A 19,394-nucleotide genomic window follows, 5' to 3' on the forward strand; every position below is an offset into this window, starting at 1 on the left:
CTGCACTTAATGTCTACCCAGCTAGTCAGAAAGCCAAACATGGGACCACTGGTATCCTCCCAGTTGTTTGTACATTTGGCAGACATCAATAGGATGAGGAAGTATCTCGGATGACCCCAGATCCATCAGGAAGCACCAGAATTCCTGCCTTTAGCAGCTACCGCTCACAGCTGACTTCCAAGAAGCTGCAGCTCATGTAACGTTGCTGGGATTTCCCTGGCAAATGTGTGTGGCCCAGCCCTGTGGGGATGAAGAGCAGGTCTGCTGCGGCCAGGGAGCATCACATGTACCGGTCCATGGAGCTCCAGCCTAGACGAGGCACATGGCCAAATAAAATGAATGCCCAAGCTGCTTGATGGTGGATGAACTTGGCAGCACACCTCTGGCTGGCAGGTGCACCAGTAGGCTTACCCAGGCCAGAAACGTCACCAGGAAGGCAGAAAGAGCTGGGAAACGATGGAGAACAAGCAGGGAGGAAAGAGCATGCTGTCTACTCCTACTCTTGCTATTTGTCACTCAGATACCGCCACACTGTCTCAGCTCCAAAAATACCTTTCCTATCCCCCTGCCAACCACCCAGTTAAATTTTCCCCCAACCCAACAAGGAGTCTGTGAAGATTTGGAAACAGCATCCCTAACCCCCCAAACAGCGGGCAACAGGAAGACACAGGTGGTGCATAAGATGTAGGGACAAAACAGACCCTGCACAAAATCTGCTGGTGAAAGGTGAGAGGTACCAGGACCCACCCCCAAAGTGATGGATCAGAACCCAGAAAGGCTTTGGGAGTCAAGGTGCTGCTGTGGTGGGGTCCTGCACAAAAGCCTGTAATATCGTAATGGTGAGCAGGTGGCTGGAGGGTCATTAGTTGGAGGAGTTACCTCCATCCTTATCCAAAAATACGTGGGATTGGGTCAGATCCTCAAAGAATAAAAGCTGCTCCGAGCCAGCAGGGCTTTACATGGCTTTGTTATTTCTGACAGCGCGATGGGAAAGGTCCTCCTGGTCTGTGTGGAGTCCCCGTGCGTACCGAGATGCACAGCACAGTGCAGTGGGAAAGCCAGGAGGTGGCATCCGAGACCTGAGCACACAGAACCAGGACACTTTCCCAAGCAGAAGCTTAACAGGATGTTGCAGCTTGGGACAGTGGAGAAAACATGCACAGGTTTTTGTCCTGCACCTTCTTCTCCTCCTTGGGATGGGGAGTGCGTATGTACTTTAGGCAGAGAATCTCTGTATTAAGTTAATAGAGGAAAATGTTTTTACTTTTCTGGTCAGCTTTAGCACTGTTACCAAAAATACAATGAATCTCAGCGGGCTTGCTTGGTGGGGGGAGGGTGTCCATAGCTGAACCTGGCTGTGGTGAGACTGTCACCAGCACTGACACAGGTCAGTCATGGCTTGGTCCAGCTGAACCTGGGAAACCCCTGAGGCTGGAGAACTCCCTCTTCTGGGTTCCTCTGCCAATGTCTCACTTCTGGAATTACTCATTTAACTGAAAAAGAAGAATATGTAACAATCTTATCTGATGAAACAGCGATGACATGTTCATCTCTTTACTAGGGTTGGGGCCACGCGTGCTTGGCAGTGAGCTACCTGGTCCAGCTCTTTTTGCAGGTGAGGCTGAGGATGCAGGTGGCCAGGAGCTTTGCCACCACCCTACGATGGTGCTGGGTCAGACGGCAGATGGCACTAGGAGATCAGCTCAGGAAGGACTGGGAGCGTCAGGATGTCTGGAGAGAGCAGAGGTCACTGCTGGACTTGCAGATCTCAGCTGGCCACAGAGCTGGTGGACAGGAGACCAGGAGGAAAGAAACAACCACAGTAACCCAGGCCCCTGGGACAAGAAAAGCAGGGAAACATCATCCCCTGCGAAAAACCTAAATTGTCTCCAAATACATCAAAATGTCCTGCTCCCTTGGTCTGGTGCACTCAAAACAGGAGAAGTCTGGGCTTTTCCTTTGTGATACAGATGGATTGGAGTCTCCAGGGTGTTTGTCCTGCTATAGGAATCCACAGGTGCCTCCTTCCCTCCATTTCCCAGGCTCTCTAGGTGTGACAGACCCAGTATGCTTCATCTGCTAGGCTTCATCCACCTGGCTTCATTGTGATTGACACATTCCTTTCATCCTCCCCTGGGTCATAGGAGTGAGCGGGAACTTCCAAACCTCTCCCGAGGACCAAATCTCTGTGGTACTCACCCAGGAGTTTCAACAGTCAAAGGGAGGGTGCAAGCTTGTGCCAAGTGTCAAAGCCAAATGGCTGGTGCAGCAATTACTGACTTTCAGGACATGCTGGTACCATAACCAGTGTATTTTCATCTGCCCTTTCACCTTTGGCTGTCCTTGGCGTGGTACTGGGATGGTTGCTCAAGGGTCTGGGGATGACAGCATGGTCCCCCTCATGCTCTCTTTGTGAGGTGGATTCCTGCTGTCCTCCACAGGGGCTTTCCCTTCTCTGCCAGCAAGGGCAGCAAAGACAACCCTCTGTCCCCCACCAGCTGAGCTTACACAGGGTGTGCTGGCGTTTCTCAGCTCTGCCAGCCCCACCAGAAGGCAAACAGGGTCTGATCTGAGAGGGTCTCATGGGACCTGCCAGCCTTAGGGACTGGGGCAGGGCAGGGGGAAGGGTCATGAGCAAGGCCTCAGTCTATGCTACTGCCTGATGGGTGTTCCAGCTCGGAAATCATGGATACCGATAACAAGCGCTGGAAGTCCTCCTGCAACTATTTTTTTCTGGATGTTTCTCCAAGGCAACAGGGGAAAAGCTGTGCACACCGGTCTGGATGATGGTACTTAGTGCTGCTTCTCCAGGAGTGGTACAGAGTTGCCCTGCCTGGGGGAAGCACATACATCTTAGGGTGGTCATTGACTTTCAGGTTATTCTGAGTTCTCAGCACCAGCAGCAGTGGCCACGTCTTGCATATGGCCTTCTGGGAGAGGAAGCCGCAGGGAATGAGTAAGCTTTGAAGGGTTTTGGCAGAAGAGCCTGAGCCTTGCAAGTAGCTGGGAGAGATTGTCAGCTCTGCCCTGTCCACAGTGTCCCTGGTTTCACCCTGAGCTGGATCATGCCCTGCTTCCCCTGGCAAGAAGCACCATTGTTGCCCAGCTTCAGGAAGACCAAGTAGCTGCCACCTCCTCCCTGCCAGAGGCCAGGGGCTGGTTCATCTCTGCCAGTGTTCCCAGCAGGTCTCTACACTGGCGGGTAGACGTGTGTGGCATTTTACAAGGGCCTTTCTAGCACAGGTGGATGCAAGGCAATTCATCCCAGCACCTTGGGAACAGGTTCTGCTGCTGCAGATGGTCTGAGCCATGGGTGTCATCACTGGCCAAAGTCAACAGTGTTCAGCCCTGCTTCCGCATGCTTGGCTCAACGGGGGCTTTGATGGGTTGATGGACAGCCCCACATTGTAGGAAACTTTGTGCCTTCTGCCATCTTCTTGGCAGTCCCCTGCAGCCAGCGTTTTCGCTTTCCCAACCCAGACCTGAGTAATGAGGAAATATGGCTTCTGCGCTAGAGGACTGCTTCCTGAAAAAGCAGGGGTGAACAGCAGGTGGTGGGACCTGGGTGGAAACGGCTTCCTGTAATAGATCTTTCTTTCTGAGATGTTGCAGCACAGGGCTGTGAGCGTGTGTCCCTTGTGCTTGTCCAGAGATGCCATGGGTTGGGGAAGCAGGTGTCACCTCCACCTGAAGAAACCCATTCCAGCTTGCTGACCAGCTGCTGGGGACCCATCACCCCTGCAGAATGATCTCCACCGCTTTGTCTGTCACTAGACTGCTCAACAAAAACCTTTTGGTTTTCATCCTCATTCTTGAATGAATGACGACCAGTCATGATGAGGGCTTTACAGGTGAAGCAGCTGAGGCTTTTGGGAATGGGGATCACTGCCTGGCTGACTTCTCAGCTGCCATACTTTTTGGAAAGGCATCTCAGGTTCAGAAAGTGTCTGGATGCCACAATTACAATATTCGGACAGAGCTCCTGCAGCTATAATTAATTTTTTCCATCTATGCCAACTAGTCTTACCCACAAACTTCTGTCTTTGAAATCAAGTTCTTCCTCTAGAAACGAATGCATTTGTTAACCTCACCACCACCCTGCGCCCTGCAGCACAGTCTTTACAGGAGTACTAATTAAGAAGAGCACCTCCAATCTCACGGGCTCATTTCTGCAGAAAAACCACTCCCAAACAAATCACTGACCGCAAGTCATGACTGTGCTGTTCCTGAACCAGCCCTTGCGTTTCTGTCCTGAGCACATCAAAATGCTGACAAGGACCAAACAGGGTAAAATTTGATTCAAGTTTAATTAAATACCCTGATTTTTGCATTATCCCTCTGATGTAGGCACTTAGACGTCACACGGGAATCAGTAAGGAAATACTGCTTTTCCATGGAAGTTGCCACCTGTAGGTGTGTTGCCTCTTTTGGGGCAGTTTGGGGGAATTGGAGAGAAATATTTCTCTTTTGGGGATCAGCCTGGCTGTGCCAGTATCTTCCTGAAATGCAATAGCTGGATTTCAATATATGCATCTTAAAATGCAGGTTTCTTGGCTTGAACCAAGCACTTTGACATGGATCTCTTTTCTTAATATTTGCTTAAAAAGGCTTTGCTGGAAATCCCAGGGACCACTGGGCCAGTTGTCTTGCTTTCTTTACTCAAAAAAGTGCTAGTTCTGAAAAATCTGCTTTTATTACAGATCGAAAGGTTACAAGGGCACCTCTTGGGAAGGTGCACTGAGTTCATCTGTGGATTTTTTTTGCTTAAAAAAAAGTAAGTTTCTGGCTCAGAACAAAAAACCCTGATTGTTTTAGTTACTAAATTTATTACACCCACTGAATGCAACCAATGTTTTCCAGAGAGTTTAAGCATTTCTTAGTGTTCAAGCACTTCTTGATGTTTGCTTCTCATCATACCTGCCCTTAAAAAAAACCAACCCTTTATGAAAGATAACTGGAAGCTAGCAGCTTTCTGAACTACTTATATTCTTAAAAAAGATTATTGTAAACATGCACACAAATCCAAAGCCGGTAAGGAAGCTTTGGGTGTCTTAAGAAAAAATGCTGCGGTTAAGAGAAAGGTGATCTCCCAGAGGTGTGTGTTTGTGTATCGGATCAGAGCAAAGCAGAGATGTGCGGGAGGGTCCTGAATTTGGAAGTGGAAGCAAACACTGGCGACGCTCACAGAGGACGGTGTTGGGTGAGCTCTGGAAAAAACAGGACAGTTTTTTTCCTGTTTTTCTGAGCCAGGATAGTCAGACCTATGGACCCTTCATTTCTGGGCAAAGTCTTAGGCACGAATGAATGTTAGATCTGAAGCATTTGCACCTCCAAAAGACAGAGAGGAACCAGCCAAAGTCAAAGTGAGAAAGGGGAGAGTTGGGCTGAGCTGTTCAGGGTAAAAACATCTCCAAGCCACTACATCGCATGCTTTTTGCAGTGAACTGAGGAAAATAATATTGTTATAGCTACTTCCATTTACATTGATGTTTCTTCCTCCCAGTTTAACCCTCTTGCATGGACAAGGCAGGATTGAGAGGCAGCATTTTGAGACAATCACAGGAGAAAACCCAAGTAATGGAGCACTGCCAAGAACTTGTGAGGAACATCATCTCCAGAGCCTGTGACAAAGAAGAGATACTAGGAGAGAAGACATCTGCCTTACTGAGATAATGGAGCAGGGATGCATGCTCTTCCTTGGACAAGATGGTCCACAAAACCATCCCAGAAAGAACAGAGGAACCAACCCGGGGGAACCAGTTCCACGTCAACCCAGCAAGCTGTATGTAGCCTGCTTCTTACCTGGTTACAGATCTCAAAGGCAGACACTCCTCAGAAACGCAACTGGTGTCAAGAAAGCATTTGACAGTCTTTGTTTCTACTTGCAGAGATGTAGCTTGAGGTGTCCTGACTTGCCCACAGAAATCCCACTGCTGCTTGAAGCAGAACCTGAGAGTAAACTTGGGCAAAACCAACATCCTCTGTCATTATGGGGCTAGAGAAACGTACATGTTCATCTCTACAACCTGAAATGTTGTTATGTATGTCTTCCTCTGGACCTCTCCCTCCTATGGATTTTAGACAGATTTCCACCTGCATCCCACCCTTTTATTCTTTTTCTAACACCTCCAGCTACTGTGGATTTTTCTTGTCACTATTTAAATGCCTATTAACCCTTTGTGGGCAAAAATGGTCAGCTGTTTTAAATAATTTTGAAAATGTGCTTCTAGGGAAGAGGGAATAGGTCTTGGTACCACCACTGATGCTTGCATGACCAAGTGTTCTGTAGGAAAACATGCATTTTGATAGGGAAATGCTGCAGGGGCAATTTGGTTCTAAAAAAGGTCATTAAAAATAATTTTATAAGGAGACGAATAGAAAAGTAAAAGCAAATATACAGAATGAATTTTCCTCATTTTAGGACAAAAATCCCTCTCTGTGCCATCATGTGTCTAAATCAAATTTCTCTTATTAACTGCACAAAGATCTCCAGCAGAGAGCAGAAGCTGAGCTGGTGAGTCAGGCACATTCCACAGTACTGAGGTCATGCTTGACTTACAGAGAAGTGGCCACTCCAGATACTTTCTAGTGTGAAAAGAATACAAAAGTAAAGGACTGGGTCTCATTTGCCACAGGTGAGCACTCTCAGACTGCTGCAGGCAATTTGGTATGTCTCTGTGACTCATGCTGTCCCCTGCCTTGCTCTCACTGTGCCTTGCTTGCCCTGGCAGACCAGAACTTACCCTCCTGGTTGAGGCTCCAGCACCAGAGTGAAAGCTCTGCCCTCAAGATGCTCATCCTAGTGTCAGCGGTGGCAACCTGTAGGAACAAGAGGTTTTAGAGGATCTGTAGGGACCAGAGGAGGTGGGACCCGATGGAGGCCAAGCACTTGGATGGTGATGGGGAACAGCAGATAGTTGTTAGATTGATGCTGCCTCCAGCTGCCTCCTTGCTTGTTGGGTGTCTCAAAACAACCTTTCCACTTTAGTCCAACAAAAATAACAGGCAACTTGGCCCAGATTGAAGTAGCAATAAAAAAATATCTCTGCTGCCTTCCTGGAGGGGAGCACCCTCCTCCACCCATGGAGCCACAGACCCATGGAGCCACACCATGCCTTTACCTTTGAGTCATCCTTGCCCACAGCAAGATTAGGATCCTCTCATCTCCTTCTGCTGAGGTCTTTTGGGGTATTCCATCAGTGGGGGAGTGCCCCAGCCTGACTCACAGCTCTGAGAAACCATTTTCTTCTAACCCAGCAACTCTTTTGCATCCTGAGGTTCTCCCTGGCCTTGCTCCTCCAAAACCACGTGGTTCCCCTTTCCCATTTGGTCTTTCCCAGCTAAGAAACACAGTCCTTGTTATGTCCATGTCCACATGGACTTCATCTAGGAGCTATCATCTGTGTTTAAAAAACTCTGCTAAAGTCCTGGACAGAGAACAAAGGAATGCCAGGTCCTGTGGTAACAAATACCCATGAAACCATCTTTATTGTCCTGTTGAAATCTTCTCCAGCTGCTCAGCTAGTGATGGGTATGCAAGCATCCTTACCAAATGGGTTCCTGGCAGGGCTGGGGAACAAGATTAGGAAAACTCAAGCTGTAATACCTTCAGCAACTCACTGTGGGCTTTTAAAGGTTGGTATGACGTGCTTGGTTTGAGTGAGATTTGAACCCTACAGTACTCAGGTCTAATGCTACATTTTCTCTATCAGCAATACCTTACAGCTTTTGTGCGGGTCTGAAACACCTCACAGAGAAATGCATCATTAAGAGAAACAGGTTTGCACCTGAAAATAAGAAATCTAGTGATGTAATGCTTGCTGCTCCATTTCTGAGTGAAGCTAACTGCATTTAAAAGTTTTTAATGTAATGTTTTTCCCTGCCTCTAAGGCCACTTAGCGCAGCGCTAGCTGCACAAAGCCACTTGTAAATATCCAGTCCAAAGGAACCAAAAGTGCACTTTTAACCAGTCTTTTGAAACACCCGACAACCATAATAACAAAAATGCCAGAAAAAATAAATTCTTTCCCCCTGAATTTTTGGCAGAGCTGGTCATGGAAAAGATCGTAAAAATACCTGTGTGCAGAAATGAGCAGGTCTTGGGAAGGAGTGGCCTGGCCCCTACAGAATGGGTTGGCCATGCAAACCATAGACAAGAGCTAAAGTGCTCTGTCAAATTCGTTTTGTGGAGTGAGCAGGTAAACAAAGACACCCAGTGGCTCAGACTTTGCCAGCAGCTGCCAGATTAGTTATGATTACGCCAGTTAGTAATGATTAGCTTTTTAACAGTTGTGTCCACCAATATGCACATGAGAAGCAGGCGATGACTGCTAGCTGCTCTGCTGGGGCACGCAGATGTGGTGGTGATAAGCAGAAGCAATGGGAACGCACAACCTCGCAAGAGATGGGCCTAGCATTCAATTACAAAACAGCTTCTCTAATAGAGCCAGCAACTTCCCACCCAATCACTGCTTTGGAAGAGAAGAAAATGCAGGATTGAGTCAACTCTGAAATCTCATGTGTAAGGCAACTGGTACATTGGAAAGAAGAAGGGAATGAGCAGGTTGTACTCAGCATCCTAAAGACAAATTAATTATCTATAGCCTGCAAGTTAGGGCCAGACTTGACATCTTCCTGGCTTCTTTCCATCTTAGCCCAGGGAAGTAAAGGCTGGCCATCTGCCAAGGGTTAAAAGAGCAGTCACCATCCTGTGACACCAGTGAAGTCTGATGTAGCCTTTATGGGGCTTCTCAAGGCATCATCCTATTTCTTTCTCGGCCTCAGGCTTCTACTTCTTGCCAGGGCATGCTGCGACCATGAGTCAGTCAAACCCTTGGTGTGGATCTCAGGCTTCCCAACACCCCACAAAGACTGCCAGCATAACAAAGCCAGGTATAAACTAGAGCTTTTATACTTTTCAACTATAAGGAACTCAAATTAGCAAGGCTGGAATAGAAATACAAGCTTATAAAAATTTTCCTCCAGCATTGTGTCCTTGAAGGTGTCTCTGCTTCCAAACTTGGGTTTAGACAGATCCATGGCTTTGAGTTCAACTCTGTGCAGGGCCATTGATACCTCCCCATCACCGCAACATTCACTGCTTTCCAAAAGGAACATGATGTGCAAAATTAGAACAAGCAAATTGCGCAGGGCTGAGAGGTTTTGGGGGAAAGCCTTCCAGATGAGCTGTTAGACTGGTCTCCAGAGCAAGTTTCAGAGTAGGATGTATCACCATGCATGTGCAGGTCAACCGGTTCAGCCATGCAGCAGCAGAGAAGTCACAGCCCATGAATATCTTTCGCTACTGGGAGAAAGTCTGTAGCACACATGCTGAAAAAAGCTGAATGTTCCTCAGTTGCAACCCCACTGGTCTTCAGGCGGGTGCAGAGGAGCTACCTTGTATTCTGGCTGGCAGTCCAGCACCTCTGGCTTGTGGCTTGATGGGCTCCAGCCTGCTCCCAGCATCGGGAGAGCTCTTGCTCTGACATCCTGGCATACTAGGCTTTCTCCCCAGCTCAACTCAAGCTGGCTTTCCATGCTCAGCCCCCTTCTTCAGAGGTTGCTTTTCCATTGCATCTCTAAAGGAATGCCATTCATACATGGACAGTGTATGCCAAGCCCAGCACGCCTTTCAAACCACACCCAGCTGTTAGTCATTTGGCCACAAAAGGATGCTCCAGATCATTCCTGCTGCTCACACTGTGAAGGTGAGTATGCAAATTCTGTATCTTTTATAAAAGCAAACTGTAGCCTGCTCCACCTCCTAACACCTTAGAAAAAAGTCAACACTAGATGGAACTAGATGGAACTAGTCAGCACTAGATGGAACAAATGTATAACAAAGCCAATATGTGAGAGTTCGGCAGCCTCTCACTTCCAAAGGTATCCAGAGAAGAACATGGAAACACTAGGAATGTCAGAGCATCTCATCACAGCCGTTTCCAAAAACCAGATACCCCAAGACTGTCTGAAATGACACAGTGTTGGACAACACTTGGCTGGGGAAAATTTAATCAATGATCCCTACAGACTGGTAAAGAACCACCCAAGACTGAGACAGCAGAGGTTTTTTGTAACCCTCAGCCATGCTGAGCTGCATGATAGAGACACTGAGGTATGGGGACTCCCTACCTCTTGCAGAAGGGGCAGGAAGCCTGCCCAATGGCTGTGGGTGACAAGACTAGGAGGAACCAAAAGGGTAAGCCAAGGGAGAGGTCTGGCGGGAGTGGGGAATGAGGGAGGGGGTGATTGCAAGGTCAGATGTTTACCATGTGGGTGTTAGTCTTGAGGGCAAGGAACAGGGCTGTCTGTGACTCTGTACATGGCCCCAAAGGGGCAAAATATTTGAGAGGAAGGAGTGCAGGAGTCCTTGAAGGAGAAGAGGTTGCCAAGAAGGACATTTGGGGTTGACTGGAAAGGGAAGAACTTGTCCAAGGGTGAGATCTGGACAGGTAGATGTTCCTACTGTTCCCATGGAGGTGAGAAGCTGCTGAACTCTCACATATTTGCTTTGTTACAGATTTGTTCATTCTAATGCTGACTTTTTTCCTAAGGTGTTTGTGTTAGGAGGTGGCAGACACTATGCACTACTTTTATGAAAAATATGTAGGACAGGCCATTCCTGTCCTTAGGATATCATCCCAGACTTATACATGGGAATGGCCCTTTATCAGTAGCTAAGAGTGGGACTGAATGGGAACCACGTTTCCCCTGTGGCCTAAGATTTCAGGGTGGGCAGTGATTTTGTGGGCTGCTCCCCGTCCCTTGGCAGAGGTGCTCCTCAAGTTGGCAGTCTGGCCAGCAAGCAAGAACTACATAAACATCTGCTGTTAGACGATCTACAGTCTTTGGAAAGGAGTGCCCCAAGTCCTGCTATTCTCATCAGTAAGAGACATTTCTCCAAGTCATTCTGATGCTTTGGGAACTGGAGTTTTATGCAGCAATGAGGCAGAGATAAGATAGCACCAGCATTTGTCTAATTTTAGATCTAGTTACTTTCTGCAGAAATGTATGTCATAAGGTGCCCTTTGCTCTTGACTTCCATCAGGCTTGGAGCACACATGAGCGTTGCCGCAATCCACCCCAATGGTTACTGTAGATGACGTTTGATTAATCTTTTCCCTCCTTGGGAGGAGACCAGAGAAGAACAAGAATGTCAGACCTCTATGTACTCAGGATAAGATTAAACAAGGAGAAGACCCTCCTGAGAGACTTCACTTTTAGGCTCTCTACGTTTCTGGGAAGACCAGTGAACAGAAAATTGCTGTGCTGTCCAGGGCCTTTTTTGGTGACATTGCGCAAGCTCTCCGGGCATCTGGTGATGTCAGAGGAAGGAGTAACCTGGACACTGCAGCTCCCCAGGTTATTACTGAATTTACAATATGTCTTCAGGCTGTCTTTGGGTTTTAGTCTCCAAGCAGGGCTCCTGCTGTCTGGATAGATTTTTATATCTGTGGTATCCTGGTATTGTCCCCACTAAACCCAGGAGGCATTCAGGAGCAGGGACAGGCTGCTGGTGTATCCAAGTCCCTGCTGCTGGGCACAAGGATGTTCACATCATGGATCACTTGCATTCATCTCATCTAATCATGGTGCAGACTTTGTTTCTTCTCCCAGCATCTTCCCCTGGACATAGGCCCATATGGGCTATTAATGCTACCCAAGGGCCGAGATGGAGAAATTCCACTGGGGCCAATACTTGCCCTCCTGCTCATATCTGTCTCAGAAATGGGGTCCATGCCACATTAGAAACAAGAGCTTCACCCCCTGAGAAGAGGAAGTTACTCAGCCCCTGTGAGATCGAGCATTCATTTCTAGCCCTGGGTGGTCACATTTATTGTAAATAGGTCACCTTGTCTGACAAGAAAGAATGTCAACACACCTTGAAGGGTAGGACAACAACCACCTTCCTTGCTGCATTTGATGTTTTTGTTTCTTTGTGTTTCCTCATCTGTCAAGGGAGTGTGGTTTATGACTCATTCCACAGTGCTTAGTTATTTGAGATGTGTTTAAAGATGTGTGGGGTTTTTTATGGTATTCCTTCACGCTGCTAGCATTGAATCTAGTGGTGGATGGTGGAGGCATTGATTAGATATGGCTACAAACCAAAGCAAACAACTGCCTCCAGCCCGGTGCTGCTAGCACTAAGTAAGGCCAGGAAACACACCCACCACGAGAGAGAGACAAAGGGTAAAATTCCCATATCACCAGGAGCTTATCTTGGAGTATTGATCCCTGCTAAGAAGTAGCTGTACCTTCCGCGTAGCCTATGTGGAGAATGTAGCTGCTTCCTTATGCATTATCCAAGCTCCATTGCCACTCCTCACTACCCTCCCTGTCTCCAGCACAGCATGGTTCAGGGTCCCCTCTGCCTTCAAGCCTCCTTGTAGCTAGTCCTTCTCCAGTTATTGATCCACACCCTCACCAAGCCCCTCTGTTGTCCCATTTCTCTGCTTCACTCACAGGAAGCTTGCTGACCTTTCAGCTGGTCCCCCAGGTAGGACACAGCTCCCCCCCAAACTGGCCTCATCTCTCCCACATAGATCTATCAAGGCCCAGCTGCCCATAAGGACTTAATGATCATTTCAGAGAGGACTATATCATGAACTTAGGAAAAGTTCTGAGAAGCATCCAGGGAGCTTCTCTGTCCTTCCTTCATCAAAAGTCATGGTCCTTTCCTATGGAAAACCAGACATACTAGAAGCCCAAAACATAGGCCATTGACTGCACTGGTGAGTCTGGAACAAACCAGTTCTCTGGGGTTGAATGCGAGTTCCATGTGGCTGGGTCTTAAACCATTCTGGAGTCAATGGTGTGTGACAACTAGCAGAAAAAAAAACAAAAAACCAAACCAACCAGAAAAAGCCAAAGATATGAACAAGATAGTCATGCTTCTGCAGGCAGATGGCTTCAGGGTGGTACAGGGAGAAAGGGATGCTGCAATGGAGGGGAAGTAACATTACTGACCACTTGACTCCGCCCGTGTTCATGGAAGCAAGACTTTAAGTATAGCCTTCCAGAGGGAAGTTGGAAAGGTTGGTCAACTGCAAAGTCCAACGGAGGGTCACTAAGATGGTTGAGACTGGAATACTTGGAATATGAGGAGATACTGAAGGAGCTGGACTTGTCTCACAGCAGAAAATAAGGTTTCTAGGGAATATAATTGTTGCCTTCAATTACCTAGAGGTACAGAAGACAGACCCAGACTTTTCTCAGAGACACCCAGAGAAAGGACACGAGGCAACAGCTAAAATTGCAGTAGAGACGCTCTAGGAAAGGAAAAAATTGCTCACTATAAGCATGGTGCAGCTGTGCGACAGGCTCAAAGACATGGACAGGGATAACCAACCATGAAAACATCACCACTGGGCTGGACGAGGCCCTGAGCAACCTCACGTGTCTTTGAAGTTAACACTGCTTTGGCCAGGAGACGGATGTGAGACATGCACCACCACCACCTCCCCCCCCCCCCCCCTGGTAGGTCCTTGTAAGCTGAATCTCTGTGATTATATGGTGACAGGTTCTGATGACTGCGCTTCTTTGTCCCACTTATCTTGTAAGGGCCCTGTGGGGCCAGAAAGGGTCAGATAGTTGGGTTTTATTTACTGCTGTGATACACTGCAGATTAGCCACACCTAGAGAGAGGATATGGGCAAAGGATATGGTGTGTCTTAGAGGCATTTAAAACATGACTGCTGGTGTTTCCCCACCCCCTCCCCCCCCCCGCCCCTGGTAGGTCCTTGTAAGCTGAATCTCTGTGATTATATGGTGACAGGTTCTGATGACTGCGCTTCTTTGTCCCACTTATCTTGTAAGGGCCCTGTGGGGCCAGAAAGGGTCAGATAGTTGGGTTTTATTTACTGCTGTGATACACTGCAGATTAGCCACACCTAGAGAGAGGATATGGGCAAAGGATATGGTGTGTCTTAGAGGCATTTAAAACATGACTGCTGGTGTTTGTTGCTCAGTTGTACAGGGTTAATACCACATTTGAAATTCAGGAAGGAATTTCAGTAGGGTATTGCATATCTGTAGCATTTGAGGGTCATGGATTAAACATCAATTATTAATCCAGACAAGTCTCCTGTATTAAACACCTGCTGCCCACATGCCATGTTCTGCTGGTTTGGGCCATCAGATCTGGTTATAGTCCATCAAGGTGCAGCATGAGCACATGCAGGCAGACTACTTGCTCAGGGAACTGATATTAGTGCCTGGCTCCCACGAATGGTAGCAAAGCTGGGGAGGTAGTTGACAGAGGAGATGTAGAACCATAGAATTGTCTAGGTTGGAAGTGACCCATCCAGTCCACGCGTCAACCCAACACTGCCAAGTCCACCACTAAACCACATCCCTCGGCACCACATCTACCAATCTTTTAAATACCTCCATGGAAGCAATTTCATCACTGCCCTGGGCAGCCTGTTCCAATGCTTGACAATCCTTTTGGTGAAGAAATTTTTCCTAATATCCATCCTAAACCTCCCCTGGCACAACTTGAGGCCAATTCCTCTTGTCCCATTGCCTGTTACTTGGGAGAACAGACCGACATCCCTCTCCTTTCAGGCAGACTCTTTGAGTAAAAAGTGGCTGTAAAGTCAGTAAAATTGTACTTCAAACGGAAGGGGATCAGAGCAGGCAGATGGGGGCAGAGCAACACTGTTAAAAGAAAGAAGCTGTTGCATGGATATGGTAGGGTGGGATTTACCTGCTCTTGGGATGGCAATGTCAAAGCAAGGAAGGAATTGGTACAGGGGACTTCAAAATACATGAAGTTCTTCTTGCAGCTTGCAAAGCTGTTTTATAACTGCAGATATCTGGGAGAATGGTTTGTCCGTATAAGGTCTCGGGAGCAGGACCAGAGCTCAAGGCTCTCTGCTCCCATCAGCCTTGGGTTCTGTCCTCTCCATACTTGTACTTGAGCCAGTGCTTTAACCATGGGGCATGTGTCTAAAGGCACAGAGCTCTGCCACTGTCCGATGGCTTAGCAAATCTGTCTGAAGAGGGATGTTTCTGGGCATGGAAAGTTGGAGTTACTCATGGAGTAAAGCAGAGTTTCTCTGGGTTGTGGCCCTGGCTTTGAAACCCTGAACTCCACCAAATTGTCTTGGGTGACTCCCTGGCAGTTTGCACTGTGCCCTTGTGCAGCCTCTTGGGTGACTCACACTACTACGTATGTGGCCTTGGGATATTCCAAGGAAGGACACACAAAAGAAAATAGGTGGATATATGCCCCAGCACCAATAACATATGTCCCACATATGATACGGAGGCCCAGGGATTGTATGAAGTGTGGTGTCTTATCAGTGTGCAAGGATGCAAGCAGGTATGAGGAAGCCAGTGGCTGAGCATGGCTTCTTTGGAAACCTTAAATCTGAGCAATGCAAATAGTTATGTGTCGAGAAAACGTCTGACCAATCAAATCATGGCATCCCTAAAAAGGTGGAGTGAGTGGCCGCACGTACGTGCAGGGATGGCTGAAGTTCTTGACCCTGAACAGGACAACGCTGCAAAAACTTATAACCAGCAGCAACAAAGGCTCCCAGGATCTTCTGCTCTCAGCCAGCTGTCAGATGGAAATGTTGGATCCCAATATATTCCTCTATTTATCTTCCCACGAGAGCGCCTTGTGAAGTGCTCAGAGGACAAGGTGATGCACTCAAAGCCACAAAACAGCAAGGGGTTTTGGGGGTATGACAAAATATTTAAAAATAAGGATTGTTGATAGGTATTTTGCATCCCTGTTGGCAGGCTGAGCAACAGAGGCTCTTCTTTTTGGAACAAATCCTCTCCAGATAAAACTATCTGAGGGCTTGTTTCCTCAGGGAGTTAATAGTTCAAAATACAAACCAGTGCTGTTATTTCAGAATACAACTGCTCACGCTTGGAGCTATTCCTTCAGATCATTGAGCTTCATTTGCAGACTTAATCTGAATCTGGGTTGCGTGGCTGTGACCTACCTTACTCAGCCCTAACACTTGTGCTCACTTTGATTCGGAGGAGAGGGGAGACTGTTGCAGGATGGCGGCTCTACGGTTGAGGTGCTTTTATGGCATCTCCTCTCTTTGGGAGAAAGAAGAAGTTATTACTGTATTTTTAAATTTATTTCCTTTTCTAACTGTTGTCAAAAGTGCTGGTAGATCTGGGCAGGCATCTTCAGATTTTCTGCCTATATTTAGGAGAAAACAGTTGATCTAGTTGGTCAGAAATGGAATTGCTATGCTGGGAAGTGCAAGCAACTTCAGAAGGTCCCTGTTGAGGATGACAACACCTCCCAGGCAAACATGGAAATCCTTTATAGGGTAAATACAGGAAGGGGAACAGAAGTAGCTGCTTCTAATGTAAGTCCCGCTTGAACTGTGCATGAAGATGGAGAACTCATGAAGGTGGAGAGACTGGGCTCAGGCTACGTAGAATTCAGCCCTTTGGTTACATTTTGGATCAGAGGCTTGCACTGACATGTGATGCTTAACAGCAGGTATTTGGTGGCTTCACACAGGGTGCCCAGGCCAACACTACACCTGAGGCTGCCCCACCACATGGGACGGCTGAAGGATCGCTGCAAGGACTCTGGGGTCCAAAACACCGTCCTCACCCTCCATGGGGAACTGGTGTGTGTGTGACCCGCTGCCCTCCTCTGGGATGCGGAAATGAGTCCCCCTGAGGTCACGTCACCCCTCTCCTCGGCTCAGATGGTCCAGGGGGGTGTTTCATAACTTGCAAACAAAGAAAATACATGCCCAGTTTGACTGCTATAAGTGAACCTAGTTACAGTCATGTCAACAAAGCACCTATCTTCTTACCTAGCAGGCAACAATGATCCTGATCATAGACTAAAACGGCAAACATATTTCTGTTGAGCTGATGCAAAGTGAAACTCTTCTGGCAATAGGAATTGTTTCACAAGGTCAACTTAAGTCCTAATACGATCTTTATAGCGCCACTATTGCGTGCTTAAAGGAATGCAAATTACCTTGTGGTCAGTAAAAGCTGTATGCCCATAAGCATAAGTGAAAAAGAAACGAGTGTGCAACTAAGTCCTAAGTATGTTTTGTTAGGGCTTTTTTTTGGTTGGCAGTCCGAAGAGCTTGCCAGGCAGCGTTGAAGGCAAACAAAGAGAAATGGACCATGGCAAGAGCTTCAAAACTTCTTTTAAATGAAGATCTCAGAGGACTTATAGCAGCTGGTGAAGTCCTTGTGGTGTCAAAGCAAGAGTAGACCCAGTCTACATGCTGGAGTTAGCTGTCAGGCAGTAAATGCTGGCAGAGAAAACACAGATGGAAAATGTGAACTGGATCTGATCCAGAAGGAGAGTGGGAAAGAGAAGGGGAGGAAACTGAAGAACTGAAGACACAGTGCTGACGGTCATGGCAGGGGGGAGCAGGAGCTGAAGGAACCAGTTCTCATGCCCCAACAAAAAGCCACTTGTCTGCCCAAACACTGGCAAGGAACCATCTTCCTCTCCATCTGGCTGCAGAGTAGGAGCAGAGGCTGTCTGGCCACAGGGCTGTGTTGGATGAGGGCATCACTGTTGCTTGAGAAGAAGAGCCAGCATCATTGGTTCCTCCTGGGAGAGATGACAACAGAACCAAAGCACTTTAAATCTGCCACCCTGCCCTGTCAAGGCAGTGACGCCCTGGGCACAGCAGCAGCCAGAGGCTGGGCTCTTCAGAGCCTCTCCTGGTGCGCAAAAGCAGATCAAAGCAGCACAGAGGCCACTTTTGCAGCAAGACAAAGCCTGTGGCAATTGAAACACACATTTTCTTGGCTGGCCCAACACACCTGCCGTTGGTCTGGCCTGTTTGATGTACACAGAAGAAATCTCAGGGTGTGCTGCAGCACTGCTTTTACAATGGCAGGCTGCAGCTGTGCCCCAGGAAATGGAAGTAGTCTCAAATGGAGAGAAGTTTCCCTGGGCAAACATTGAGCCTGTGAGAAGTTTCCCTTCAGAAAAGAAGGAATAAGGCTGCATGGGAATCACCAGCTTCCCAGGTGGACCCAGCCATGCTTAATTCTCATCAACTCCACTAACGTCAGGGGTTTATCCGAAAATCAGTAATACTGAGGAACAGAGTCTATCATGATAGAGAGATGTAGTGTTGTAGGAGCTGAAGATGACTCCTGTAACCCAAAGGAGTTGTACTGTAGCAAGAGCCCCAAGTTCTCAGCTAAGCCAGCATGTCTCCAGTGTTTCTTGAAATTTTGGAGCTGAAGGGCCAGATTGCACGTTGCTGGTAGGGCTGTGGGATTTCACAGCGACTTCCAAGCTGGGAGGCAGACAGAACAATGCAGACCATTTGCACAGCAAATGAAGTCTGGAAGTTAGCCGCAAATATGTCCCAAAAGGAAAGGTGTGAATGGGTGCCTTGAGGAAACAAGCATGTCCAGGAGGAAACGTCCGTTCCCTGTCTTTCCATAATTTGCAGAAATGTAAATACTCGTTTTATCCACGGAGGCGGTGATGTGGCAGCAATTGCATTGCTGTGTAAACACTGAGTAAGGCATTTGTTCACAGCTTCCCTCGCACACACGCTCCTTCCCCTGCCCGCAGAGTAACCACGGGGGCAGCTCACAGCCACTAATTTGATGCTGGCTCTGACTCAGATAAGCATGATGGAGAATGACCCTGATAGGGAGAACAAAAACGCGTAAGTCTTCCTCTGCTTGGAAGGTGAAACATTTTTGCGAGAAGGAAATGAAATTCATAGACACTCCCATTCATGCAAGCAGGAGAAAGCAGCAATATTAGCGCAGGCTATTTTTAGCTCCTTCTGGCAACTTTGCATGCCATTTTCTGTTTTTCCAAGGAAGTCAAGCTCAGAAAGCTTCAGACTGTCCTTAGGAGAGGATAACCTTCTTGAGATCTTTGCCAACACCATTAGCCAAGGATCTCAGGCAGTAAACCAGAGTCCCTGCAATCTCAAGTTTTTTCCCAGGAAGACATTTTCCCAGCTGAGATATCCACATCCCTACAACGCTGTGCCTGGTTGGGTCCAGGCAAGCCCACTGGCCTGCATTTTGTTGAATTTTAGCCAACGTGCACGCTGCCACATTGCCACCGGCTTCACACCAGCGGCAGCATGAACCAGGCCACTCCATTTAGCACAGGAGCAGAAAGGACCTGGGCAGACATGACATGAGGGGAGGCCGGGCCCACTGGCCTGGAGCGGGGATCTGGGGCCGGGGCTTGGGGCCGGGGCCTGGAGCCGGGGGTTGGGGCTGAGGCCTGCCCGCTGGGTGCCGAGGGGGCGGCGCCGGGCCTGGCGTGCAGGGCGGCCTGGGGCAGAGGGCGGCCCCAACACCGAAGGCCCCGCTGCCGGCCGTTGGACCCGAGCGCGCGCAGAGCCCAGCCGAGCCGAGCGGAGCCATGGCGGCGCCTGAGCAGAACTTGGCCG

This window comes from Calidris pugnax, unplaced genomic scaffold (assembly GCF_001431845.1).
Source record: "Calidris pugnax isolate Ruff unplaced genomic scaffold, ASM143184v1 scaffold492, whole genome shotgun sequence".
Lineage (NCBI taxonomy): Eukaryota > Metazoa > Chordata > Aves > Charadriiformes > Scolopacidae > Calidris > Calidris pugnax.